The sequence below is a fragment of the Lissotriton helveticus genome, chromosome 10 (genome assembly GCF_964261635.1).
Source record: "Lissotriton helveticus chromosome 10, aLisHel1.1, whole genome shotgun sequence".
Classification (NCBI taxonomy): Eukaryota; Metazoa; Chordata; class Amphibia; order Caudata; family Salamandridae; genus Lissotriton; species Lissotriton helveticus.
This window is the reverse complement of record NC_136071.1, coordinates 127,335,356-127,357,281: the sequence shown is the minus strand read 5'-3', so window position 1 is coordinate 127,357,281 and position 21,926 is coordinate 127,335,356. Positions and strand designations below refer to the sequence as shown.

Sequence of the window (21,926 nt, the reverse complement as noted above, 5' to 3'; positions counted from 1 at the left end):
AGAGAAAGAGAAAGAGAAAGAGAAAGAGAAAGAGAAAGATATATCCATGTAGGTGCAGCAAGAACACAGAGCAGCACGCCAGCTACCTGAGGAAGGCGGGGGTAGGTACAGAGCACCATTCGGGGAAGAGTCCAAAGCCAAACTAGAGGAGAGGCTTTCGGCTGGGATCTGAGATTTACCAGATCATCAACGTAGGAGAGGGCCTGAACAGGAAATAGGAGACCAGGGTAGCATGGTGCAAACTCAACTAAGTCGCAGGAGAAGTGAGATGGTACCTCTGCATGCATACAAGAGGAGCAACGACAAAGATGTTTGCTTCTCTTCCAAACGCACAGGACAGACACACTGACCCCAAGGAAGATAGTGGCCCGAGAGGAAGGAGACACCTTTACACGGCCATGTTCCCACATGCTAGCCCACTGGATCAAGGGAAAGGACCAGAACGATAGACCCTGGCTGGAGGAAGGATCCTTTGAAATTTAGGACATAGCAGTTGCGTGACACAGCTTCTGTCACGGACAGGGGAGATCCCGAGTGGAACTTCTCCTACATGCAGGGTTGCCTAAGACGATGGGAACACTATGGAAAAGCCAGTGGAGCCACCCAAAGCCAAAATGTACCAGCTACTACAGAAGGGCACATCAGGGACCATCTATGTGCCATAGCCTCAGATGGATAAAGAAGGGCTAAGGACCAAATTGCAACCTTTGCTGAATGGAGTAGGGAAATGGATCTCATGTTTTGAAAAGAACACCATGGAAGTAAACGTAACAATAGGCGATGTCCAAAATTTGCTAAGTAGCCTCATCGGATATCAGACTAGCGCAGTGATTGCCTGAGCCTGCATCCGAACAGTCCTGCTGACAAACACCGAGCATGACGGGCCGCATTCAATTTGTGCCATCACCAAATATGGACGACCAGGAGGGTAATGTTCCCTGACTGCCCAGATGTAGGAGGGTTAACGGCGAAAGCTATGAAACCTGGAGAGACCATGACTGATTTTCTGGATAGAATAAGGGAACAATGGAGACAAAAGCCAGGATAGACATGGACTGTTACGCCTTTTTTTTTTTTTTAAATATGCTCAAAAAGGGGCTGCCCACCGAGATACAGAGCGGTTTGGACAGCGTAGTGGGGTTAGACACTAAATTCTGGCAGGAGATGCAGGCTCACATATTACACTATTACAAGAAGGATAGGGAGAAACAGGAGCCAACCCAGAGAGACACTTAAGTTCGTCCAACACAAATTTAAAAAGAACGCCCTCGAGCGGGCCGCAAGCATATAAATGGCACCATTCTTGAAGGGGACTACCTCAAAACCCCAGAGGGTTTCAACTTTGCTCCTCACACACAAAACCCTACACAATGCGGAACCTGCGTACCTTACCCACCGCCTCTCATTCCACGCATCCACCAGTGACCACTGCTCCACCAATCTGGCCTTGGCCACCATCCTACGTATCCACAAGACCCGAAGCTGGAGGAAGGTCGTTCTCCTACCTCGCAGCAAAGACCTTAAACACCCTGCCTCTCCATCTCAGGCAATCACTGTCACCGCTTCAATTCAGGAAGGACCTCAAGACCTGGCTCTCAGACTGAACGACAATGCTTTTGGCGGATCAGCAACCCCGCCCTCTCCCACCAGCCCCCCCAGCAGCTCCTTGAGACCCTTACGGATGAGTAGTCACACTTTACAAGTCACCTGATTGATTGATTGAGCTATAACAGCAGAAGTCAGGGAGGCTGGCAGCAGACAGACCTTAGAGAATGTTACTATTGTCACAGAATGGGCCACATAGCCGACTGATGCCGGCCAAAACCATATCATGACCAGAGGTAGTTAGGCCTAGGCCAGTCCCAGCAGAATCTCTATCCACAAAACCACGCCCAGGGGAACCTGAATGCACCTTACACTCAGCCACAGGGTGTCATTGAATCACTGCAACAAGGATCAAGTAGTTGGCCGAATGTGTGGTAGCAGCAACAACTGACAGAAAACCCAGCTCAAAAGGGACAGGGGCCACAGCAGGGAGGGGTAACTGTCTGGGGAGGCAATGCACAAACGCAGAACCCAAATGTGCCGTAAGTCAAAACCTCCAATGCGAAGCATCCATTTCCAGCGCAACTCAAAATTCACTGTAAGAAAATATGAAAGAAGGACCAATGAGACGACATTAGGAAATTCAGGCCTTTAACTTCGTTCAGGAATTCAGGGCTGCTTGCTGTATCTGCTTTGTCGATCGGGTATCCTCACTAAGGTCCGCCATTCATGATGCCTGCGGGAGCCTAGGTCACACTCTGCTGCGGATTCCCCAGACCGGGCTGGCTGACCACACCCCAGGGGGAAGTGCAGTCTGATGAGGAGGGCAGGTCCAGTACAGTCCTTAAAAGCAGGAGCCCAGATCCCTGCACTCACAAGTCAATTGGAACAGGTTCTAATTACCAAGTCCCTGTAATCAGGCACCCAGCCCAGGACCAAAATTCCTTCGTGGCATGTGGTTCCAACAGTGCCCCCCAAAAGCTAGAAGCCTCCAGCCCCCTTTCAGTTCCAAAACAAAGTGTCAGGATTCAGGTTTTTCGTACGCTTGGGATAGTGAAGACCTCACAACCTCGGCAGCACTCACACATCATCAGACAGGTTGCGAAGTGCCGCATGGCACCGCGTCAGTCACAAGGGGGGACTTAACAGTACAACCAGCTATCCCAGTCAATCACCATTAGGCGAATTCTGATGAATTCTTGGCCTAAAACCCCAAACTCTTCATGCAGCAATTTTTCTCTTCCTTTCCCTCAAGTCATCCAAATGTTTAAAGTCTGTTCACCAGGTCATGTCCCTTCAAAACAACAAAAGAGTGGCACAGCTTAGATGTCCCTAACCATTTTCAGGAACATGCCCTGGAAAAGACAAGATACAAATGAGAGTGGGCGCCTGGAAGAAGGGGTCCACAAAGTCCATCACAGATCCAAGCAAGACTAAAACGCACTCCCCTCATATTAGGCCTAGCAATAATCCAATACACAAGGCCTTACATACAAAATCTAGAAAAAACAGTAAGCCCAGCCTCAAACACTGCAAAATGACACAGGGCCACGTAACAGCTTACTGACCACCTCCTCTTTCATTAAAATAATAATAATAATAATAATAATAAGACCAACTGAAGTACCCTTTGAAATGGGCAGATGGCCCTGTGTGCTATTTGGGAATATGGCTGAGCAGCGATATTCAAGAACTGTGAAACATGAACTATGGGAAGGCAGTGGCATAGCTGGCGGGTAAGATAGGGATTGTACTAGGCTGCCTGTCTCTAGCAGGTCAGATCGCAATAGGTAAAATTAGGATTTTGCCTGCATTTTTTTTATATCATAAACATCCCATTTCCACGTACACAGGCTTTCTCAAAACAATGCAGTCCTTGTTAAAATCTCTGATCTGGGCTGGGAAACAGGTTTGTGTCTCATGGGTGCTCTTAATACTTCCTTTGGCACAGGGAGGGCTGGGAGCAACGGACCTTCCATTGCATGCATACTGTGCCCAAGCTCAATTTCTCCATTACTGGGTTCATCCTGTACCATTTAAGCCTCATGTCACGGTGAAGATGGCACTATGCCAACCATATAAATGGCCGGGCAATGAGACGGACACAGTAGAGACATAACGGTGGAGAAAGAAAATTCCATGTCCTATATTTATCAAGGATCAGAAACTGGAGACAGTTGACAATTTCACGTACCTTGGTAGAAGTATAAATAGGAAGGTACTATGGCAGCCCGCTGTCAAAGCTAGGAAACTTGCCTTTGTTAGAGCAATTGGAGGTATACGTGACTTTGCAAGTAAAATAGGAGGGAGGCCAGTAAAACAACTTATTAGGATATATAAAGCCAAGTGTGTTTCTACAGTGATCTATGGGGCCGGCCTCTGGGGTATTGAAAACGACATCTCATCAATCCAAGTGGCAGAAAACAATTTCCTAAGATACCTGTTAGCGACATCAAAAGCAACATCAGTCTATATGATCCACATAGAGCTAGGCTTATCATTTATCATCGATCTAATTAAAGTTGAGCCACCACTTCTATGGCATAAAATCTGGACCACCACCGAGACTGCTCTAAATCGAGATATAATAATGGATATTCTTAATTTGGAGGGGGCAAAACATATGAAATGGTTATCATACGTTAAAAAGATGTTCCAAGATATAGATCGGCCTGAGTATTATACCGATCCAACGACACTGGAGAACATCTCAAGGAAAGAACTGAGAAAGACCCTATTGGACTACCTAGAAGCCAAAAGGTGGGCGACTCAGAAATCAAATAAATCAATTCAGGCCTATCAAAGGATCACCGTGAATAAGGGGTTACAACAATATCTTTCCACTGACTATTCCTGTTTCACAAGGATGTTGCTTACAAGATTCAGGTTGGGCTCTTTTTTTCGCTTAATAACTTTTCCGATATGCAACGATTGGTCGCGAAATTTGAGCCTATGCCCCTGTGATCATACTTCTGCCCAATCAAACATTCACTCCATATTATTTTGTACTTATTATACCACCCCTAGGAAATCTTTATTGAGACCCTTGCTGAAAAGATGGGGACAAGGTCTTGCAGAGATGCGATGGAACGCTTGCAAGAGTTAGAGGACAAGGATGTCATACGCAAAATGGAATATTTTTTTAAATTATTACTTAAATTTAGAAATTCGTTGGTAGGCACAATTTGATTCGGCAATCGCCTAATGATCCTATTGTACATCAGCTTGTTTTTTAAAATATTGTGTCCTTCCTAAAATTTATTTTTATGGAAAAGTCACTTTTTAAATCTTACATCTTGCTTCTTTATGATAATTATGTGTTATAATTGTAAATGATTTTCTTTTTAATCAATATTATGAATGCTTTTATGATATTCAATGTAAATATCGAATAAAGCTTATTTTGAACTTTGGACATAACGGTGAGGCCAGGAGGACCTGAGAAACAGAGCCAAACTAGAGGTCATATATGCGCCTTCTATACCAGTGGCGCAGAATCCGCATGTCCCCCCCAATGAAAGACAAGGGGAGTGTGATGCAAGCTACGTGGCTAGGAATAAAACACATTTGCTGATCAATATCCTGAGAACAACTTTCTCCCATCTCCAGCAGAGCTTGAGGGGGTTACGCCCACCTTATCAGAGATGCTCTTATATCATTGTGTAAAAGGGCATGTTGGCAGGTACATACTACTTTCCCCAGGCCCCCACCCACATTACACTCACTTGAACATATGCTGTCCGGCCCATCACCAAGTAGACTCATTACACGATTGTATAGTATCATGCAAAACACGGCCCGGTGCTTATCCCCAAAGCATTAATGGATTGGAACACCGAAACCAACCCTCCAATCTCGGAAGAGCAGTGGAAGTTCTGCTGCGCCCAATTACGGGTGCACTCTACGAACTAGAAGTTAAAACTCATACATTTTAAATTCCTGCATAGATTTTATAGAACTCCTGTCGAACTGCACCGCATGAGACTTAGACCTGATTCTAGCTACTGGAGATGCAAGGCAGAGACAGCAACATTCCTACTACCTAGCTTGGAGTACAAAAAAAGATACTGGGTTGACGTTTTCGCATAATTGGGGAAGCCCTGGGGACTCCAACTGACCCTATACCATTGATAGGCTTACTGGGATACGAGAAGGAGATCCTGGTGGGTACACAGACACTGCATGCCATGCTCCTTCTCCTGGCAACGAGAAGAGTGGCAATGCATTGGGGGAAGCCTAACATGCCGTCGACCAAGACCTGGTTGCAGGATATCACCTACTGCTAAACCCAGCTTGTTATACTGGGAACCTATGCCCACCGCCTCCAGGCCAACAGACACATGAGGTCCGATTTTGGAATGGATACGAATGAAACAAACAGGAGAAGTTGACAGTTCCAGCCCTGAAAGGGTATTGTCAAGTGTTTAGACCCGCACCATTGCGCATAGTGGTCCTGAATTATATGACATACAAATAATGCTTCTGTTGAGGTAGTTGAATGGTAAAAGTGTAAAGTAACTTTATAGGCAAATACACTGGTAATGCTAATCAGATTCACTGATTTTATTTCTTCTTGTATGACTTGCTGTCCTGCGAGTTAATTGTTAAGTTTGTTGTTGAGATGTAACCAAATGTATGTCATTTATTGGCATCGATCATTACGCAAATTGTCATTGTATAAGCAAAACAATAAAGAAATAAAAAGAAATAATAAGACAATAGATCATGTGAGATCTAGTGAGGTGCCCAATAGACCAACAAAAAGAACCCATAACTAGCCCAAAAGGGTCACGTTGCATGCCGGGACTAGAGTGATAAACAAGTGACCTCAGGGCACATTATGATCTCCAACAGCATTCAGTTGGGGCTCGCCCTCTCCTTTGTACATCGCCCCACACACAAGAAGGTCAAAAGACTCTGACCGCACAGATAAGCAACCCCCAAGCACTCACTAGGTTGGATAGGATATTTAAGGACTGGCGTCAACCACAGAGCGCTAGTTAACTGAGAACATCCACATGCTCACGAAGATCACCCCGTAAGAGGTCAAACAACCCATAAAAATGAACCCGTCTTTAACGAAACTCACCAAAAATAGATACCGCGACTGGTGCCACCTTACGGTGCCTCACAAACTTTGCTTGATTTGTGTGTGGAGAGCACACCCTTAAGAAAAGGACACGAACTTCAAAGAAAATGATTGACAACGACACATGCAATAATGCACTGTTTTCTTAATCGATGGATGCAGCGCTTATTCAACTGGTCGACAAACAGATATCCAACTGCACCACCTTTTTAGCTGCCACATCAGCCCCGCCAAGATCTACACTGTGAGAACTGAGAACTACGAATTGTTTTGTGAACTTTTCCCCCCCTCAAACTTTGTTAAACTAAAGACACTCCCAACTACCAAAGGATTACAGACATCTCCCCTGGATTCATCCAATAACCTGCTATGTTCAATAAGTTATGTATTGTTGTACTTCCATGTACCTTGTTCCGTTTACTGTGGGTGTTGTTGCATCCGTTTATCACCAAAGAACTGCCTATTCTAATGAGTTCACCCGGAAGCTATCACTGCGCTTGCATGGGGACCTTTCACACATCACTTATAATTACACTGAACAAAGCTGTAGCATTCCACACGCACTACACAGCACCCTGTTACACAACACATGGTATCAGCACATGACCACCGTGGACTCCAAGACATCAACCAGGTCATGTTACGTCTGTTCTCTGATACCACATGCAGTTGGCCCAGACAGGCTTTGCTTGTCCCAAGAGATAGCCCTTGTAAAAGCAAAATGCCTTCCCCACCTAAACTATGTAGGATTACGGGCCAAAATACAACCCAAGAGAGTAGTAGTGATTCTGACCAGATAAGAGACAAATCCCACAGCATTGTACCTTTTCATCAAGCCTATCAACATTCCAAATGAGATAGGATGCGCAGGAAGGGTACCATAGGAGAGGATAATGTTTGACCCCAAGACTTTCCAGAGAACAGATTCTTGAAGGTAGCAAAACCATCACACCGATGCATGAACACATTTGCTCCCTCTTCCATTTGTGGTCTTGGGATGCCCTTAGCATATCTGGGGTTGTCTTCTTGAATAACAAATGGACGCCAGACATGGAGATCCACTGTAGGCCATCTACCTTGATCATGCAAACGGAAATGAGTAGGGGAGGGTTGTAAAACAGCATAAGTACCCCATGCAGGAAATCTGGGATACTGAGGTGAATAGATACATGTGGTTAGAAGGGAAGGGCCAACCCCTAATTGTATGAAAACTTACACTGCATTCCTTGTGTTTCAGAGGTAAGGGAACCATTACACCGGGAACAAATGAAAACTGAGGCACAAACTGCACATTTCCGACATGCACTGGGGCACCTTCATGCTGATGAATACATACTGCCAATGCGGCTTATTTGCCTACACTCATCTCGTCTCTGCCTACACTCTTGCGTGTTCTCTGCTCCCTCGTCACCATACACTCCCCCTATCCTGGTGTCACAGTAGCACCAACACCCACTAAAGACGACGACAACTCCGTTGCATCAAGCTCGAGAAAAAAAAAAAAAAAAAAAAAAAAAAAAAAAAAGAACTGCTGGAAATTTTCGCTGGGTTCAGAACAATGACATTCGGGAAGAATTCAGACTGTTTTCTGACACACAAGGATCAGTAACCTTCTTCACTTTGCATACATAGGCGACCACCCGCTGTTTATAAATGCTCAGGATGATGAACAGCACTGAGCTGAGCCTTAATGCGATCAAGGAAGAACTGATAGCCATCTCCCTCATAGTGATGCAACATCGATCAATATATGTTGGACTTAATGACCGTAACGGAGAGAGCGATGTGTGCCAAGATCGATGCGTCCTACTGCACGTTTATTTCAGGCAATGACCTGGATAAAGGGACTCTGACTCTTGCCATCCAAGCATTGCACCATTTACAAAGAGACAAGCATGAAGAGGGAGGTGCACTTGAGCAGCAGTGGTACCTGAATAGGTTCTCTTGGCTCCCCAGGTGGCTGACGAGATGGTGCAAGTCACTGTTTCACTTTTCATATTTTATTGTTTTGTGTGGCTTCCTGCAATTGGGGGTTTCCGGCTGGAAAAAGGAAGTCCTCAAATTGGGTAGAAGCAAGTAACTAAGGGCACAGTAATAGTCATAAATGAATAACAAGTCCCCAATAATGTGACTGTCATGAAGTATGGGTTAGATAATGTAGATGAAAATTCAACTAGAGTGGGGAAATGTCAATATGGATTAAATTGATACCAGTGTTTATAATGATACATTTGCACATAAGAACGAAATTGCGTTACTATTATCAACTACACCCATGATGAACTCTCGGTCAACCCTCACTAAGAAGTACATGGTCAGACAGGCTCCGCGACCTAGGCTTAATGTTACTGATTGACAGGTCATGGGTGGTGGCACGTAGCCGGCAGACAAATGCGCGAGCAGGAAACTCATGTCCAGGTAGATTGTCCCCAATAAAGCACACATGGCCAGAGGGTGCGAGCATTCCCAAAACACCATAAAGTCAGATGCCACATGAAGTTAGGAACACACAGCCAATCAGAACACAGCACACACAGTACACGGAAGGATCACACAACCCTCATGCCAGACATGTTGTCCATTGGCCCACATTGTGTCCACACAAGGTCGAGACCCACCTGCATGTTATCAGGGGCACTATTTAAGACTCCACAGACAAGTACTGCATTCTTTTACCTATTAAGGATCTAAAGAAGTACTTTATGATACTCAAAGCAATGCATAAAACCCTGTTCAGATTCACTGTACTTTGAGACAGTCCTCAGACCAGCTTGTTTAACAGTGCTCCCAGCCGAAATGTTTAATTGAACGAATTATTTCTGTTTTGCAAAATGCCTCGTGTCTTGTTTTTTCAAGGAAAATTCATATTCGAGCAACAACGGACACATCATGTGCTCTTAGTCAGCTTAGCTCTCAGAAACCGTGAAAAATTAATACATACTTATATTATATGCATGTTTTGGCAAGTGAAAGACCTGCTGAGCATGAACTGTAAGAATTTTCTTGTGTGGCAAGGAATGCAAACAGTCGCCTTGAGGCGCGCACATTTTCTGGATCAAATAGGGAAAATGAGGAACAGGTTTGAAATCAGTTTGCTTCTCGTGCTACACAAGGACATTCTTACACTTAAGCTCTTCCAGGTCCTTCACTTGTCAACACAGGCATATAACGGAAGTATGGGATCCTTTTTAACTTTGAGAGCCAAGACGATGTAGAGCACATAGTATGTCAGTGAAAGGAGAGGCAGTGGCAAAGAATTGTGGAAGAAGGTGCTCAGGAGCATTCAGTGCACCAGTGGCATACGGTGAGCAAGTTAGTGGTCAATAATCACATTGTCAAGAGGGGAAGCCAGCACTCAACACCACAAAATTCTACTTTTGAATTTTTTTTAGGAAAATAAATAAATTAGTTTCTGGCAAAACCCTGAGCATTATTCTTTCTAACAAGTTAATTGAACTAGTATAAACAAATACTGAACTATGTTAAGGTTGAATTACTGTAATGAGAACACATAAGTGTTCTGATATGAAGTACCAGATTACATCTCCTTACAAGCAGTCATTTTTTGCTTCAACCGGTATATGTTTAATACAGACCAGACAATTGTGAATAGCTTGCATTACTATACAGTTGACAACAGAAATATTGCATTCTCACCCAATGGGCTTCCTATACTAATCTGCCAGCGCAGGAAGTCTCCAGGGTTATTTGGAGACACAGCCAGCGAACCTCGAAAGTGATACCCATTCCTCATCTGAACCCAGGCAGGAGAGGCCCATACCATAGGACCTAGTCACTACTGCCACCCAGAGACCAAGACAATGCCCCCTTTCCGCTGCACTGACAGACTTCCTATCATCCTTCCATGTTTTCAGAGAGGCCTGTTCAGCACTCCCTGAGCTCCTGCAATCGGTACAGGACCATTTAAGAGAAGCATGTACCTGTACTGTTTATAATAGTTTATCTAGGCTTCTTAAGCACAGCCGCTGAGCCCCACATACTGACACTGTACTCACTCTTGCCTGATTGCGCACTATGTGGGCAATTCCCCCATGCTGCGTTCTCACCCACGTGCTTCTTGCCCAACAGCTCCACCCTCCTCTATCTGCCACCACTGTTTTTTAAGTCTCGCTACGCAGTGCGTAAGCACTGCTTAGAGAGACCTCTTGGAATCGCTCAGCACTTTACTTGAAACTTGTGCATGTTTTGCACAGTTTCCCATCAGTACTCGTGCATGTATGGCGATTCCCTTGCGGGAGCCAGCAGCAGCGCCATCTGTTAGCAATTATCGGGCCTGCGCTGCTGGCTCCCGTAAAGGAAACGCTGTACATGCACAACTTTAACTTTCGCAGCCACGAGGCTTCGCTTGTCTTTCAGCGCTGAATGCCAGAGTGATTCACGCGCTGAGGAATGTTCGATAGCCAGCTCGCCACCCCCTCAACACATACCAGAGATTTCCCTCCCCCGGCATCGTGCCTTGTTCTAAACCCCGAGCCCATGGCGAGAAAGGATGGAAGTCGTCGGCAACCCGATAACTTTACTTCATAATTCAATGATAACATTAGTTTATGGTGCAGAAAACTCAACGAATGGAAGTTTAGTTTGTATACACGCAATTAGATATTACTCTCAAATATCGTGAATATACCTAAAGAAATTGTATAACTGGTGAGTGCTAAATTTGAAGGGGGGCACCCTCTGCTTATTTATAAAATAGCCACCACACAGTTAATGTATCGAAGTGTTGGTGAAATAAACATTCTTTAAAAGAGGGTTAGGTGGACAGAGACTTGAGGTGTAGGAGAAAACAAAGTTCGATGATAACAATTAAGTCCATCTCATGAGAAAAAAAAATGAACCTATTTTGCCCATCACCTGCAGTCACTTTTACAAATCGAACTGTCAACAATTCAACCGAATAGACGAAAAACATGGCGGCCGCAGGCTAGTGCGGTACGCGCGTCCTCCCTGACCGCTCCTACTCTGCTGCGCTTGCTTTGCTTTTTTGGTCAGCCGGCACATTTCCGTGATCGAGGCTTAACAGTTGAAGAAGGGGAAGCTCTTCCCCCCCCCGTGAGGCAATCAGCGTATGTTTTTCCCTCCCTCCAACCCAACCGGACCTGACCCGACCCGACAATCCGAACCGACCCGACAATCCGAACCGACCCGGCAGCAGCTGTGACGACTCCGGTTGGAAGTTGAAGCCGATGTGCCTGGACCCGGTCCTGAGACCCCACCCCCCTGCCTTCCTCCCTAGGTGGAAACAAGCAGCCGTGGAGCTGAGGCGAGGACGCAGGGCGGTAGCTCGCGGGCTCCTCCTCAGAGGATTGACGGGGAGAGGAGGGGGAAAGACTGCCTCTGAAGTGGGTTTTGGCGACTTTTCAGAAATTGCGGCCAAAAAAGGGGATTTGGCGGGCCGCCACGAAACAGCAACAGTGAATGGTGGAGATAAGGTGGGGATTTCCACAGAGGTTTTGGAGGGTGGGGCAACCCCTAAACTGAGTCAACGCGCTCCCAGGAGACCGCAAGCTAAAGGTAAAGGGACGGGGTGAGGGCAGGGTACGAGAGGTGGTTTCGACTGTAAGAGCTCCGGTGGGGAGCGGGGGAAAGGCGAGGTGGATCAGGTGGTGAGGGCTGAATTTGCGGCAGAAGTTGTGACTGAGGTGGGCTCGGACGTTGGATACATTCTGGGCCGGAGTGAGAGTCGGGGGGGGGGGGGCTCAAGGAGGTAAAGAGTCTGTAAAAAAGAAGAGGGGTAAGAATAAGCTCGTGCAAAGTAGTGCAGTTCGTATTACTCCCTTACCCCCTCCCTCCGTTCCTTCTTTAAAGTGCTGCCTCAGGTTTTGGAAATAAATCAGGTAAACCCGGTAAATAGGGTTGATTGTAATAGTTCTAAATTAAACCCAAACCTAAACATGGCTGACCCAGCTTGTACGCTCCCTCTACCGGCTGTCTCCGTGTCCCCTGCGCTCTCTCCCTCACCTTCCTCTCTTCTTTTTTTCTCTCTTCCCATAAACGCCCCAAACTCTGCTCAGTACAAGGTGGTCATTAATCCCCTGGCAAGGTCAGACAAAGGTGTGGACGGTGTAGGAGGGGCCGGGGGGTGTGTGGGGCGAGCGGGGGGCCCTATGAGGGCCACTAGTTCTCTCGAGACCCTTCTGACTACGATATCAGCTATGAGGGAGGAGATTAGGAGCGACTTCGCAGTCTCGAAAGCAAATCAGAATGACATTAGAGCAGCTTGTGAAATCCTTGAAAAAAAGGTGGATGGACTGTTTGAGCGAACGGAGAACTTGGAGGGAGAAGTTGGGTCACTAAAAGCGAATCTGGAGGTGGCTGAGACCAAGATTCAAATCCTACGGAGGGAAGGGAAGGCTATGAAGGAAAGGGTTGAGTCTTTGGAAAACTTCTCACGGAGGAATAATCTTCGGCTTTTGAAGGTCCCTGAAGGGAAAGAGGGAGATGACATAAAAGCATTTGTGGTGGCCCTACTGAAAGACTCCTTAAAACTGGACGAAGTAGTCGATCTATTAGATAGAGATATTCAGCGGATTCACAGAGATCCTTTCCGCCTTAACCCCGATAGAACTAAACCGAGGAAGATACTGGTCAATTTCCAGACGTACACCTTGAAGGAGAAATTCCTGAATCTCGCACTGAAGGCTAAAACACTCAAGGCCACTGACTTCTCTTTTGAAGTTACATCAGACCTCTTGAAATCCACGTAAGACCGACAGTGGGAGCTGGGTCAGAGAATGGAAAAGTTCAGAGCAGCTGGGGCTACGGTGCAGATGAGGGTCCCCGCCTTTCTGCGGGTGATGTACAATAACAAAATGTACAACATCCGATCCCCCCTCGAGGCCGACGAATTACTGGGAAAAATGGGGGATTGGTCACTGGGGGGGGGGGGGGGACTAGAACCTCAAAGTTATTCGAAGTGTATATAAGTTAAACGCCAGGGGGTGGGTATAGAGGTAAGATTTTTAAAACTCCAGCACCCCAGTCGACTTATAGTCATGTCCCCAAGGTTTCCAAGAAGGAGATATTACTCCTCAAGGGGAAAAGGTAGAAGGTTGGAAACAGGGGGGGGGGGGAAGGAAACCGGGTGAAGGGAATGATAAATAAAATGTAAAAAAAAACAAAGTTAGGGGAAAAAAGGGGGCAATCCCTCTATAGTTGGCACAATTAGTATATTATTTTTTGCATTATTGGTAGCAGGGGGTGAGAGAAGACAGGTGAGCTCCCTCTATTAGTTGGGGGTGGCTAGCTGGCACTCGCACAGAGCACAAAATATGCAGCAAAGCAGGGTGGGAGGGAGTGGGATGGTGGGAGGACGTAAACCTGGCTATACATCTGGCTAGTGTAAGTAAGGATGGGTTTTCCAGGGGGGGAGGGGGGGAGGGGGACACGGGGGGTGCTGGGAAAAACAATAAAACTCCTCACGAGTCAGGCCTCGTAAAGAATAGCCGTTTGATGTGTCCTATTAGCTTTTATCATCAGACGGACAATATGTATCAGTTCTCTCTTAAAAAAAGACAGGGTCTTCGAGGCTGGGGGCTGGGGATGGTTGAAAAGGGGAAAGTGGGATGATCCAGTTACAGTTTTTATCCTGGAATGTAAATGGCCTGCGAGGGAGGAGTAGAAGGCATAAAATTCTACAATATCTAAGAGACTCTCCCGCGCAGGTCATTGTCATCCAGGAGACACATCTACTTAAAGCAGAGGTCTGTGATATGTTGCGGATGCAGAAATGGGTGGATATGTTATCCTCACTGACCAAAATGCAAATATAGGAGGGATTCTTATAATCTTCAAAAAACAGGCTAAAGCTCAAGTCCTGGACTATAAAGAGGATCATAGTGGGAGATGGCTTATCTCAAAAACCTCATTCAATGACGTGCCCTATACGATTGTGGGCTACTACGGCCCAAATCAAGATGACCCCTCTTACCTGAAAGCAATCCAGAACCATCTGATAGTGTCCCAGGATCCCGTTATTTGGGTTGGGGACTTTAATATCGTTCTTAATCCTAAACTTGATAAGTCATCTAAGTCAAGAGCCCATACATGATCAAAATCCAGGCAAACCCTGGTACTTACATTGGAACAGCTGGGTCTTGCGGATGTATGGAGGGAAAGGTCAGGAAACAGATTGGGGGTCTCCTTTCATAATTTTAAATATAAGCACAAGTCGCGAATCGACTATGCCTTTTTCAGTTACAGCTTAAAAGAATCACTGATGGAGTTGGAATATCTCCCTTCACATCTGTCTGATCACTCTGCAATTGTTTTTGGCCTTAAGATTGGTAAACAGATAATAGCCTCCTCCTGGTCTTTTGACCGCACAATTCTTACTAGAGGAGGAGGAAAAAAGTTTCTTGTTAGCGGAGTCGAGGTTTTTTCTGGATTCGAACTTGGAATCTGCAGCAATTGCAACGGTTTGGGATGCGCTGAAGGCTTATCTGAGAGGCTGTATAATCAACAGAGCCTCGCATAGACGGAGAGTATATCGGGAGTCTATCCAAAATCTTGAACAAGAGCTGTTTCAACAAGATCAAAAGCTTGGTTCCGTTATGGCTTCAATAGAACAACTGGAAAAGCGGGCCGAGCTGAGAAATCAGCTGGGAATAATATTACAGGAAAGGTTGGCCAAGAGGTGGGAGGCGAGTAAAATCTCCCACTTTGAATTTGGGGAAGCCGCGGGGAAGGTCCTGGCCTGGAAAATCAAATCGGACAAAGCAAAAAAACATATTAAGGAGGAGATTAGACTAGAAGGCGAAGTTGTTACTAGGACCTAGGATAGGGAGATAGGGACTGCGTTTCAAAAAAATGTTCAGGAGATATTTAAGGAGGTCATGAACGACCCAGAGAATAGGGAGAATTGGCTAGATAATGTTTCCTTACCAACACTTCAAGTAGCACAGAGTGGCCATCTGGAGAGGGAGATATCAGAGGAGGAGGTGGGGAAAGCAATTGATCACCTAAAGCAGGGGAAAGCGGCTGGCCCTGATGGGTTACCAGGAGAACTTTATCGGGTGTTAAGTTCAGTCATAGTTCCATCAATGACGGCCCTATTTAATAGTATTCTTTTGAGGGGGAGGCTCCCCCAGACTCATGGAATGAAGCCACGATTGTGCTGATCCCCCAGCCAGGCAAAGACCCGTCGGAGTGTGGCTCTTATCGACCAATTTCTCTCCTAAATAATGACTATAAAATGTTTACATCTATTATGGCAACTAGATTGGGGGGCGTAATTAGTTCAATAATCCACCTGGACCAAAAAGGGTTTATAAAGGGGCGTCAGCTGGCAGACCACACCCGTGATCTGGTGGGCGCAATTGACATCGCTTCTACCTTTTCTCTCCCACTGGCCACTCTTATGTTAGACGCCACCAAAACTTTTGATAGGGTCAATTGGCCCTATCTGGCGGCAGTGATGAAAAAGTTTGGGTTTGGGGAGGTCTTCTGTCGGGTAATTGATCTTTTGTACAGGTCCCCACGGGCCAGATTATTGCTTAATGGTGCCCTAACAGACCCCTTTAAAATCCCTAGAGGTACCAGGCATGGCTGCCCCCTCTCCCCCCTCTTTTTCAATTTGTACATTGAGAGGTTTGCTCAAGTATTAAGAGAAGAAGAGGACATTCCCTCTTTTGTATTTGGGGGGTGGGAGAAGCGGGTAGCCCTTTATGCAGACGACATTCTTATCTACACGTCTGATCTGGATTGAGTTTTCCCCACGGTAATTAAGAGGGCGGAGGAGTTTGGGCGGATCTCGGGTTATGATATCAACGCTAGTAAAACAGAGATTATGGCCTGGAATATCCCCAACTCACAGTAAAAGGTGGCCACCTCTATGAGATATTTGGGAATACGGATCACTCAAGAAATAGGAAATATTGTACAGACCAACTTAGATCTTGTCTCCAACGAAGGTCGTAAACTTTTAAAGTCCTGGGCCTTTCTCCCACTCTCTATACTCGGGAGAACGAACTTAGTTAAAATGTCCATTCTCCCAAAGTTTACTTTTTATTTTTAATACCATTCCCTTGGCTTTTGATCCTAAAAAAACTGGACAAATGCCAGCGTGAGATTAACTCTTTTGAATGGAACTATATAACATCTAGGCTGGCCTGGAAGAAGTTGAGAAGGAGGAGGGAAAAGGGAGGGTTGGCATCACTAGACCTGTTGTACTATGCTTGGGCATTTCAGCTGACCTACTCCAGGATGCTCCTGAAAACACCATCAAGCTCATCCATGGGGGTAATGTTTAGGGCCATGCTAGCGGGAGCGGACCTTCCACCTGATGGATTTCTCTTTAAGTTTGGGGATCAGAAATATTTCAAGAAAGTGAGATTAAAGACCCTACAGTCAGCTGTAACATCTTGGGTGCAGATTAGAAAGAAAGTAGGGCTTTCTTACTTCGCCAATTTCGCCCCTCTGTGGGATTCCCCAGGGCAGCCACTATGTTTGCAGGACAGTCTTGCAACACCCCTAAAGGAGGCAGGGATTACTAGATGGGGAGAGTTACTGGCCGGAGGGAGGTTACAAGAATGGGAAGTGTTGCGGGATAGGGTAGGCCCGGCTTCATCCAGATTTAAATTTATACAGTTGGATAGTTGGGCCAGAGCTATAGGTAGGAGGGGTGTCAAATTAGGGAAACATAGCAATTTTGAACAACAGCTGGTAGAAAGGCGAGAAGGAGGTAAAGAGGTGGCGACCTGGTATTGGAATATACTGGAGGAGGCGGATGGGGAGTTTACTCTCCCAGATGAGCTTTGGGAAAATTAATTGGGCCTGCAGTGCGAGGATTTATGGATGAGATCTTTCACCTTTCTTTATAGAGTAGTTAAACCAGCTTGGCTCAGGCGCAATCATTTGTTTACCTTACACCGCGCTTATCTCTCCCCCTAAGGCTCTCTATATTCCTCCAAGGAAAGAAGTGTAACAAAGTAATCTAGTGGCAGCATCAGATATACATATGTTTAAGGACTGCCCTGCCATTACGCTCTTTTGGGAAGAAGTAATGGGCACCCTGGAGTCTATCCTAAATACAACATTGACCATCACTCTCTCATTAATAATTTTTGGTTTAGATGAAAGAGTTACCTGCCAAGCAAAGACTCTCCTCTTTTACGCAATTATTTTGGCAAGATGATAAATTTGTACATTTTGGGTGGATTCTACTGCACCATCGCATGCAGGCTGGTTAACGTCGTTATATGAAACCTCGAAGGTTGACTTGGCCAGATCCTGTAGTAAACGAAATCTGTCTTTTTGGGAATTGTTGGTTCATTGGAGATAGGAGTCCCGGGTTTTGTTTCCCCCCCCGCCCCCCCCCGGGTCCTTATGATTATGCCTACTACACTCCATGGACCTCGGGATGCTGCCCCCTTCGAACACAACAATAGGTCCTTCAGGTTGAAATACTTTGATGGAGTAATAAGGGGCGTACATACCCTTCCCTCCCTCTGTTCCATTTCTATGATTTGGTCTCCTGCCATTAATCGAATCGTGTCTGGGTAAGTGAGGACATAAATGTTCTGTTTGTCTCTCAAGGTAGGACGCGCACGGTGGTTGGCTTTTCTTTATGGAAAGAGGTTATGGCAAATGAGGACAAAAATAAATAAAAAAAAAAGAACAATTCAACCGAATAGAAAGATGATTCACAATACTTTTTTTTTTACAACATATGAATGCATTTCTTTCAATGCTTTTACATCCTATTTGTTTTTTTCCCCCAATAGGCTCAAGTTTTGCTTAAATTGTGGAGAAACGGGTTCAGTTTAGAAGACGGAGATTTGAAATCCTATGCAGACCCAACTAATGCAGATTTTCTGGAGTCTGTGAAAAGCGGGTAAACTCCGTGGGACACTTTTCTGCTACTCACATGCGACTAATGTTGGAGCAGAGTACACCAATAGACGAGGCCTACCTGCTCATTTTCCTGAATCATGTAGCCATGTGTGCTATTGTTTAATTTAAGAGTATCCAGCTTGGTAAACTGACGTGCAGCTTCCATGTATCGTAGTTGGGTCAGACTTTGTGTGAAAAGTAGGATGATAGGCCCATGAGTTCGTTAGCAAGTAACCTGGTGTGACCTGTACTCTACTGGCGTTATCAGTCTGAAACGAAATGGAACCTTTGTGCCAGCTCTTCTTCATTAGAGTAAGTCCTTTGTCACTATGTGTTTATCGCCTCTTCCTTTTCTTAAACTGTCAGGTTTTTTTTTTGTGGAGTGGGCGCCATTTTCCAACTGCTGTTCAGACTGAAATGTATAAAGATATGGGAGCCAGATCATCTAAAATGCCCATTTATTCTCCTTGCTTTGGGGTAGGGGGTGAGAGTACTGCTGCTTTACAATGTTATTGCCTAAAGATTTGCATGGGAAGGTTATTGTTTTTCAGCGATTTACCACCGCTAGGAACGCCGCAGAGGGTCGCACTAACAACAAGCATTGGCATAGCCAATAGGTGTCACCTTTGGGACCTTATAAGTGTTTATCCATGTAACGGTTGATATTGCACCAAGGATATTGTGCCGCACAACTAAATACTTATAAGGTCCCAAATGTGAGACCTATTGGCTATGCCAATGCTTGTCTACTCCTGTATTCCATGTTTTTCTTTCTCACCCGTTTTGCTTCCAACACGCAATTATGCTCACACACCCCATGTTGCTTCTCCACCGTATTGCTTCCCCACCGTATTGCTTCCCTCACCCCAAACAAAACAATGGAAACATTTTTTTTAAATTTACATATTCAACTCGAATCAGTAAATAAAATGAAAACAAAAGCACCTGTGTTATTTTGTAAGTGCACATAGGCGTGTTGCACATGTGTACCAAAAGAGGCAGGGAGACGGATCTTCGCTCCCTTTTTAGGTCATGCCTGGGCAGCGCATGCGCTGTTGCGAGACATGCAGTATTGGGAGTATCTCTTTGAAGCCCCGCCCATTCTCTACACATTTTTATTTGGCTTGTGTCATTGACCTTCATAAATGCTGGCTTCCAAGTCATTATTAGGCTTGTTAGTCCCTCCTTGGTACCGCTTTGTCTGCGTTTGTTACATTCCATAGTGACTGGACCTTATACTTGTCTTATTACATGCTCTACTTTCTCTTGGCTGTGAGCACTATTTTGTTTAATGATTTGCCCCTATACAACTCACTATGACGCAGCACGCCGCCCGCTTATATTTTATTTACTAATGTCAATCTGCTTTAACTATAGCAGGCGTGTTTATTTATTTATTGTATTTTTGCAGTCTGCTTTAAGTACAGCGGCCGCGCTTACTTATTTTTTGTTTACTACCACCCATTCGGAGATTTCACATTTCTGGAGGCCGTGCCCCTTTCTTTAGACATGCCGCACCTAAAGAAAAGTGTGCAGCCGCGATTAAAGTGAAAGCACGGCATGGGCAGTTTCACAAAGAAAAAAAATCTGTTTGTCAACATGACAAGCAGGTGCTTTTTTTTGTCAAAGCGCTCCATGTCGTGGTTTCACTTTAATGTTAGCCCCGTCCCTTTCTTTAGATACTGTTTGGCTAAAGAAAGGGGCGCGGCCTCCATGAATGTGAAAGCCCCACATGGGCGCTAATAATTTGCAATGCAATAGGTCTTGCATTTGCGAGAGTCTAAGTTATTGCACTGCCAATTGCTCAAACACTCGAAAATACGAGACCTATTGCATTGCAAAAGCTTGTTTGTTTACTGAAGTTGTGTCAATACTGGTTTAGTTTCTGAGACAAAACACTCCCTTGCCAACATGAACCTTACCACCCAGCAGTCTTCTTGCCTTCTTACATCAATTTACCCAAAGCAAGACATCCCACCCCACCGTCGGGCAAGACAGGTCTATCAGTTACCCTCAAACTTGTTTCGACTCACATTTTCTCTTATTTCCCTCAACCGTAGGATATGCCACAAGAATAGCCTTGAGCCCTTTCAAGACAGCCAGTACAAGATCACCCCCACACTCTTTAACTCCCTGAGTGCACACCAGTAAGCTTCTCAGTTCGATAACTGACCTCCCGCATTTATCTTACATATCTCGTGCGACATCCCAAAGGGTACAGACTCTCCAGAACAAAAAGATCAGCTCGCTTCAGACCTCACTTTCCCACCTTCTTTTTTCCCCAATCCAGAGGACAGAGCCCCATTGAGAGAGGTACACAACTGATCCTGTTCCATCATTCCTCCTTCACTTGACCCACTTCACATTCATGCTGCATCCTCCCCAAGACGAATCCCACAAAATAGACCATGGTCTCGCACTTTTCTTTCTTCAATACACAAGACAGCCCCCTCCGCCTCAATTGGGTAAATAAAGCCTTGCCCCTGTTTTTCCACTAATTAACCATCTTTTTCCCAACACCCAAAAATAGATATCCAGGCACTTGCCACTATTATTCCACTAATTAACCTTCCTTTTCCCAACTCCCCCAAAAAATATTTCCCGACAGGCCCGACAAAACACAACCTCCTCCCTATTCATGTCGTTCCGCTCCTGGTTCAGGAAAAAACCATGAAAGAAAGCCCACGGGACCTCCAACCACTTTTACCATCTTCCACAACAATTTATCTGACCTGCCCAGTAGAAAGAGGAAGTCGCACAGGAAGTCAGGGCCTTCTCTCCACTTCCTCCGCCACTGTTTCCTTGCTCAGCTACGTCTCGCTGCGCGAACCCGTGCACGAACTATTAGGTGCGGTCAGATTGGTCGCGTCCCCGCGCACGCACAGCGAAAAACGCTATGATTGGCTTACGTACACCACCAATTACCAAAGCCATTTTAATTGGACAGGTCACTGGGCTCGCGCTTATGGGTGTGTTGTTATTGGCTGCGTAGTGCATCTGCTGTTACTGTTACCCTGAGACCGCAGACACGATGGTAAAGGTAGGAAGTAGGAATGTGGGACCGCTATTAGGCTTTTAGAAGGAAAATATTTGTGAGATAATGGTTGATACTTATGTTTCCCCACTTCGTGTTTTTTGTTTTAAAGTAACAATATTGGCAGTTGTCAAATGGCTGTACGCCACGAGAGACGCATTCAGCCAGCCTTAGTTTGATCTGCAAAAAAAAAAAAAAAACTACGATGTATGTGGTGCACTCAAAGTTTTATAAGGAAAAATATCTGACTTCGCTTCAACACAGGATAATGGGACCCACTGCCCACGCCCCCCAACTGTAAGTCCCCCATTTTTTTTATTGTCTTTTGGCCAACATAATATTGCATTTTGGGATTTGTACTTGTACTTTAACATTGGGCTTATGGCAAGGTGTTTTGGTTAAAAA

At 45.4% G+C, this 21,926-nt stretch overlaps 1 protein-coding gene across 2 annotated transcripts in view; it reads right to left on the bottom strand.

Annotated features, from left to right (window-relative positions):
* The window catches only part of SUN1 (Sad1 and UNC84 domain containing 1), a 422,747-nt gene extending 401,390 nt beyond the window's left edge, over positions 1–21,357 (bottom strand). Inside the window, exon 1 of one of the 2 annotated variants that reach the window (XM_078664915.1) lies at positions 21,220–21,357. The gene's annotated coding sequence lies outside the window, so the exon portion shown is untranslated. The remainder of the gene's footprint in view (positions 1–21,219) is intronic. The other variant, XM_078664910.1, reaches the window with a different exon arrangement.
* Positions 21,358–21,926: the final 569 nt, after the last annotated feature.